We start from the raw sequence: 7,746 nt of genomic DNA on the forward strand, positions 1-7,746 counted from the left end.
CGGACCACCCTTCGTACTGGCTATGGTGGTGGGATTGGATTAGCGTTCTCCTCTTTGAGAGGTTCTTCGCAGACCATGAATATTGGCCGGGCGGAGATGTGATAACACTTTTGGGTGCTTTTCTGATCTCCCCGTATTGTCCCCACTCCGTCGTTTTCACACAGGAACTTCATGCATAGATGGCGGATGGAGGTGATGGCGCCGAAGTCGACTAGAGCAGGGCACCCAAAAATTACATTGTACACAGTGGAGCAATCCACCACTACGAAGGTGCAGTATTTGAACGAATTTTGAACCTCGTTCCCCAGTGTCACGAGGAGTTGAATCTTGCCCATTGGGAGCAATGAATCTCCATTGAAACTATAGATCTGCGTTGGACATGAGGCTAGGTCTGCCTCTGTTAGGTAAATCGCCATGAAGGCTGGCTTAAATAGGACATTGATGGAACTCCCGTCATCCACCAACACTCGGGATACTTTTTTGTTGGCGATTTGGGTGTCAATGACCAAGGGGTCATGATGCAGGAAATGAACATTTCAGACATCTTCCTCCATGAGCTATGGGTAGATTCATCAACTTTGGACATTGGGCCAGAGTCTGGACCAACGCATATACCTCATGGTTGTGATCAAGTTCACTGAGGTACCTCTTCTTATCATTCCGGGATGGTTCTCTAAGTGTGGGTCTCCTGATATGGTGGCTACATGGCCATCTACTCGAGGAGGAGCGATTCCGGGGGGATATGGCATCGTAGGCCCCCTGAGGGGCCAGTGCTACCGATTCTGGAGTGTACCCTCCCTGAGGAGTTTGGTATGGTACTTGCGCACCCTGGGCCAAAGATTGTCTGGGAGTCGTGGGCAGTCCCGAAACTCCAATTGGTATTCTGACCCATTGGTGGAGGTGCCCCAGCTTGATCAAATTCTCGATCTCGTTTTTCAACTGGCGACGTTCTCCAGTTGTGTGGCCTACGTTCTTGTGATAAGCACACCTTTTGCTCGCGTCCCTCGAGTTATTTCCCCCTTTAAACATGGAGCTTGGTTTCCAGTAATGGACTACATTGCCCATTGCAAGGTAGATGTTCTCCCGGGTGTCAACCAAATTTGTATACTCTATGCATTGGGGCTCGTATCCCCTTTTTTCCCTTCTTCGTGGGATCGGACTGGTTCTGACTTTTTCCAGATCTCTTTCCTCAGGAAAGGTTTATGCTCGCCTCAGGTGTGGGATGGTTGGGCACCTCCGTTGGATAAACAACCAGAGTACGCATGAGAATTGGCGTGGTGGGCCCATTGTATGGAACAATAAAAAAATTTACATCTCTCATATAAATAGTTTATATGATCAAGAAAACATCCAGACAGAAACATTAACGTATAATATTATTAATCATGCAACATATATATAAATATACAATATATTTATATATATCATATAAACATATAGATAAATATTCAAGAACATAAGTATTTACCTCTTGAAGCCTATCAAGTGTCCTTGAGTCTTTTCACATATATTTCGATCTTCCTATCCAACACTTTAAGTACTCAAACCACAATCTTCCGGAGTGTTCTCTACACCTCAAGATGTGTGTGGGCACATAGAGAACATGAGTTTATAATTTAGGAATCACAAGTATCTCTCAACTCATGAGAACTTGGATTATGGTCTGAGAACGGTTAGAATAAAGAAGAAGAAGAAGAAGACAATCTTTTTGTCTCACAAAAATTCTAAAACCTATTCTGAATTGTATCTCTAACTTTTGTATTCTTCTTATTATTCTATAACATATATATAGAAATTATTTTATTACCTTATTATTCCTAATAATAATAATAATATAATAATATCATAATGATGATAGGAATTGATTTAGGTAAATATCTAACTTACCAAATTTGAAAAAATCTATTTTCAAATTATTAATTAATTAAATAAAATAAAATAAAAATAATACTGATACAATATCAATGTACTGATACACGCATGGCACAGTCATTGGACTATGTCATGCGTGAACTGCTATATCCCTTTTTAGGGATATTACATATTTCTTTTATATATTTATTTAACTAAAATCAATCTTCCACAAAATAGGGTATCTATCTTTTTAAGGAAAAGATGACAACTGTAACGCCCTGGTTACTCCAAGACCGTTACTGTGAAATTTGTACCGTGCTTAACTTGCTAATCGAGTCATTTGGTTATAAACGTGCATCTAGATGTTATTAATAGGCTAAGGTGAAAAACTCGATCAAAAGGAAATGATGTATTTTATTTAAAACATAAAACTGTGCATGGGCCTATAAAAGCGTTTACAAGTTATTTACAACTCAAAATGGTCATTACAATGTAAAAATTACAACCCACCGACCTATGCGGAAAAAATAGGGTTAACCCCTAGTTCCTCTGATAAACACCTTGGTCGTGGTGGTCAAGCAGCCGCATATGTACACATCACCGCCTAAGCTCTCCACTCAAGGCTGGGTGAGCTTTTCTTTCCCTTTACTTGCACCACATAGCACCTGTGAGCCAAGGCTCGGCAAGAAAACTCATTACTACATGTACATAATATCAAATGATGATCATGATAATCATATAAAGCTTATAGCCCTAAACAGATGAGTGAATATCACTTCAAGGTTCTGGTAACCATGCTGGGGCTTGTAGCCCTAATCAAATAATATCGAGATTATGATAATCATGTTGGGGCGTGTAGCCCTAATCAGATGAGTGACTGATGAGTAAGTCACTAACTTGAACCAGATGAGTGACTGATGAGTGAGTCACTAACTTGAATCAGATAAGTGACTCATATGTGAGTCACGAACCTGGGCTTAGCACCCATAGCCGTGTGACAATGCAGTCACCTGGGCCTTCTAGCCCCGGCTCTAAGTAACTAGCCATTAGACTAGACAAGGGCTTTTGTTTTTCATCAAACTTAGGGTCGGTCAAGTATTTCATGCTCAGGAAGATAATGCTTATGTTGATTAGATCTAATCTTTTCGGCTTGCGTTAAACACGCTAATACCGTTCTTGACTCATAAGTCAATACCATACGACCATTGCTCAGTACTACTGCCGAACTTGACTAATGAATCACAACTTCACAGTCAATACTGACACCATTGTCGATTCCTGACTCATAGGTCAGTGCCATACACAAGTAAGCATGATTTACTAAGCATTTGATATGTAATCAATGTCCCATATACATCACTCAACATGCCTCATGAATAACCATGCATGTCACATATGGGGTGCAGTTTTCTTACCTCTGGTTCGAGCGAGAAATTATACAAGAACGACCCTTGAAAACGATCAATTTCTTTGATTCCTTAGCGGTCACCTAGTCATAATCAAGTATAATCTCCATCAATGAAAATGATCAATGAAAGGTTCATGACCTAAACCTCACTCCCGGGACCTCGAATCGTACCCAAACGGTGAGTAGATTCGATCCCGAGCCTTAGGAATTGAAACCCCAAGCCAAAAACCCTCAAAAGTGCTCAAAATAGGAATCAGGAAAGACAGGGCAGCGCTACAAGCAGGGTTGAATGGCCCTAGCTAGCATTGTGGCGCCCTCCCTTGGGCGTGTAGCGCTAGGACCAGGCTGATCAGCCCTGGTTTTTCCCTCCTTCGATTCTTCCATTTCCAACCTTAAAAACATGCTCCCAAACCTCATTCAAACTCCAAGTTGAACACAAATATCCACTCTACAAGTACTAGGCATCATAACCTAAGCAACCGTTGCCAAAACTTCCATCAATTCTCACTATCCAATTTAGAAATCAAGCTGAAAACCAAATGAAAACATAGCAGAAAACCAGAGTTCTAATGGCTAGAAACTTACCTCAAGCTCAGTATAGAACCCTCGTCAACGGAGGAACACAACCCTAAGCCCTCAAGACTCACTTCCCTAGCTTGATTCCTCAAAGGGAGCTCAAAAATCCAAAGAGAAAAGGAGGAAAAATAGTGCTCGAGAGAAGAAGAAAACGTACTCTGTTTTTGCAAGTTTCTACAACCTTCAATGCTTATATCTATCCTTAGGTAAAAAGACAATATTGCCCCTAGGTCATTTAAAGTCCTTTAAAGGCTTCCAAGGGTAAAACCGTCATTTTCCCCTATCTCGTTAATCTTAATTAACGCTCTCTAATTCCCGTTATTTCCAATATTCTCATATGCTAATAAATTATATCCCATTACCCTTTAATTCTCGGTAATGTTCTAATCACCAAATTACCCCGAGACTCACCCCGAGCCCCGAAATCAACCCCGTTATGACCAAATCGCTAACCTACATTAAAAGATCGTCTCATGCCGAATGGCTCAAACAAATCCACATTATAATGTGGCATCATCAATAATTCACCAACATGCATGAAAATACACAATTATGCCATCAACGGGCCAAATTAACGAAAGGCCCCTATCATGAAATATGGACCCACATGCATGCATTTAACATCATATAATAATATAATTCACATAAACATGTACATAATCATTTAATGGCATAATAAATCAATTATGGCCCTCTCGGCCTACTAATCCGACCATTAAACCTCATTAGGGATTTTGGGGCATTACAACAACCATATTTCAAAATTTAAATTTTAAATTCAAAATTCAAATTGATGATAATTATTATCATCATCTTTTAAAATTCAATAAATCAAAAACTATTTTTGACTTACCAATTTTATTTTCTCTCACTCAAATAAAATAATTAATTTCAAAATTTTATTTATTTATTTATTTATTTATATATATGAATTTCAAAAATTACATATTTAAATTAATAAATATATTTTTGAAAATTTAATAATTAATTCCAAATTAATTATTTAACCTCAATTATCATATAATTGCATACTTGACCCGAAGAATAAAAAATTTCTCAATTTTTCAAATTACAGTTTTACCCTTATATCAATTCTTACCTTGATATGATGTTGATAGAGCCACTCTGAGGACCTATGGGCCTATAATATCAAGCTCCAATAAATATTAGATTATTAATCAAAGCTCTTTGATTAAATAATCATATTTATAAATCTCATGATTACTCCACTATAAATATGAGATTGAACTCTTCATAATTATAGACATATATTTACTAAGTACTTTATTAAAGAATAAAATGTCTATTGATATAATCATTACATACAACGTTAATCCTCTATTAATGGTTCATAATTAAAAGGGAATAAAATTACCATTTTACCCTTTTAGCTATATCTTGGTCCTAAAGTACCATTGACTTTACTAGTGAAGGTTATGTCACAACAAGTTTGCGACATGAGCGTTCATAACCTTTTCAGTTCCAAAAGTCAACCCAATAGGGAACCATTATTCAATCTTAAGAAAGTATAGATTCCATATCTGTTAAACTACGTCCCCAACCACATATATCATTGATTCCCCAAAACAATTGTTCTTAGCCTAATCATTCTGACAAACCTTAACGCATGAATCAAAGGATCAGATGATATATATAAGAGTTCATAGCAACCTCAAGATTAAGATCATCGTGTATATGATCATCGTTTGATGTATTTTATTAATACTACGAAACGATGTTTAAACAAGTATTAACAAATCACATCTGGCCCAGTTCTATATATCACTATATATAAAGTATCTTCACTAAAGTGTCATACTACACTAGCGACTCGGATCTAGGTCACTTGTAATCATAATACTAGCAAACCGTACTAGTAGTAATTAGTCTAAAGATTCCATAACTTTATTTTACTGTGAACTGTTTTAAGTTTATTATCTTAATCTTGATCCTCTCATACCAATATGAGATTAAGACCACATAGATAAACTTTGGAATTTTCTTATATTTACTTAATATTATCAATATAATATCAGACATAGTCTATATATATAATAATTCAATTAAATTATTTATTTCATTCAAAACATTTGTCAACTACAATTGCTTTAAGGGCACTATTCCCAACAACCTCTGGGAGTGGCACTGTATCCGGTTGGTGCCACTCCGTACCTGGAGAAAGGGGATGAAAGAGCTGGAGCATACCCCGATGAAGTGGGCCCATAGACAGTCAGGGTCATGAACAGCATCTCGAGGGTTCCGGCGGGTCTAGACACCGCTAGGGGCGCCAGATAGAGATTTTCTGGGTACTGTGCTCCGTACCTGGGAAGGGTTTGTGCTGTCGATTGGGGTGCCAGCTGCCATCGAAAGGCTTGGATTCAAGTCTCTCCCCAGTTGATGAAGCCCTGTGCCCTCCTTATAAATTCTTTAAGAGCGGTCGCCTTGCTGCGTTGCATGTCATCCCAGAGAGAGGATCCAGCTATGATTCAGAATTAAAGGGCTACTAGGTGTTGGGAATTGTGTCCTAAAAGCAATTGTTGTAGACAATGGTTTTAATGAAATAAATAAATAAATTGAATTGAATTATTGTGTATATGTAGCTTATGTACTATATTATTGCTAATAATATTAAGTAAATATCATAAAATTCTCAAGTTCATCTATGTGGTCTCAATCTCATATTGGTATGAGAGGATCGAGATTGAGATAATGAACTTAAATAGTTCGCAGTAAAAAAAAGTTATGGAATCTTTAGATTAATTATTGCTAGTATGGTCCACTAGTATTATTAATACATGTGACATAGATACGTGTTACTAGTGTAGTAGGACACTTTAGTGGATGTACTTTGCATGCTGAGAGTATGTAGAACTGGACCAAATATGTTTTAATAATACTTGTCTAAATATCGTTTCGTAGTATTATAAAACACATCAACTGATGATCATATACAAACTGATCTTAATCCTGAAGTTACTATGAACTCCTATATATGTTACTTGATCCTTTGATTCATGTGTTACAGTTTGTCAGAATAATCAGGCTAAGAACAATTATTTTGGGGACTCAATGATGTATATGGATGGGGACATAGATTAACAGATATGAAATCTATACCTTCTTATAGATTGAATGATGGCTCCCTATTGGGTTGGCTTTTGAAACTAAAAAGGTTATTGACGTCAAATTCATAATTAGATTATGAATTAACCTTCATTAGTAAAATCAATGGTACATTAGGAATCAAGATATAATTTGTTGACGCGATTTTTGGCCAACAGTGTATTAAGAAATTAAACGGGTAGATTAGTGATAGATTATAAATCGTAATGAACTAATAAACATTCACTCAAAAGCATAGAACTTTTACATGGTTTAGTGGTTTAAATCCACCTAGTCCACGAGTCAATATTATTACTTTTATCTCTCTATTTCTGCAAAGTTTCGGTAATAAAAAAGTCCCCCTCTTCCGGTCCAATATTCCAAGTATTTATAGGGGAATTCCATGGGCAGGTTTGGGTAACTGTGTAAATAAACCGTGTAATTAAATAAGGTATATAATTAATACAGATTGTTCCCATTTTCATGGGATATGATTTGATAACATAATAAATATACTCCTACTATCTCGGATAATAAATGACAGATATATGATACAGCTTGGTCATTAATGAGCGTATAAAGAATCCTCGAATCTCCTGAGATCCTTTAGTATGTGTTATGTCTAGGTTCTCACGAGCTGAATATCTCACCCAAGCTCAGGTTTAACAATTACTTGACTCCGAGCTCGTAGTAACTTCAAAGCGCCCAAAGTTGGATCTTACCATTATGAGTCCCGAACTTGATTGTTGTAACGTCCCAAAATTACCTAATAAGGCTTAGGGCCTTGATTAGGGGGTTAGGATGGA

This window comes from Humulus lupulus, chromosome 9 (assembly GCF_963169125.1).
Source record: "Humulus lupulus chromosome 9, drHumLupu1.1, whole genome shotgun sequence".
Lineage (NCBI taxonomy): Eukaryota > Viridiplantae > Streptophyta > Magnoliopsida > Rosales > Cannabaceae > Humulus > Humulus lupulus.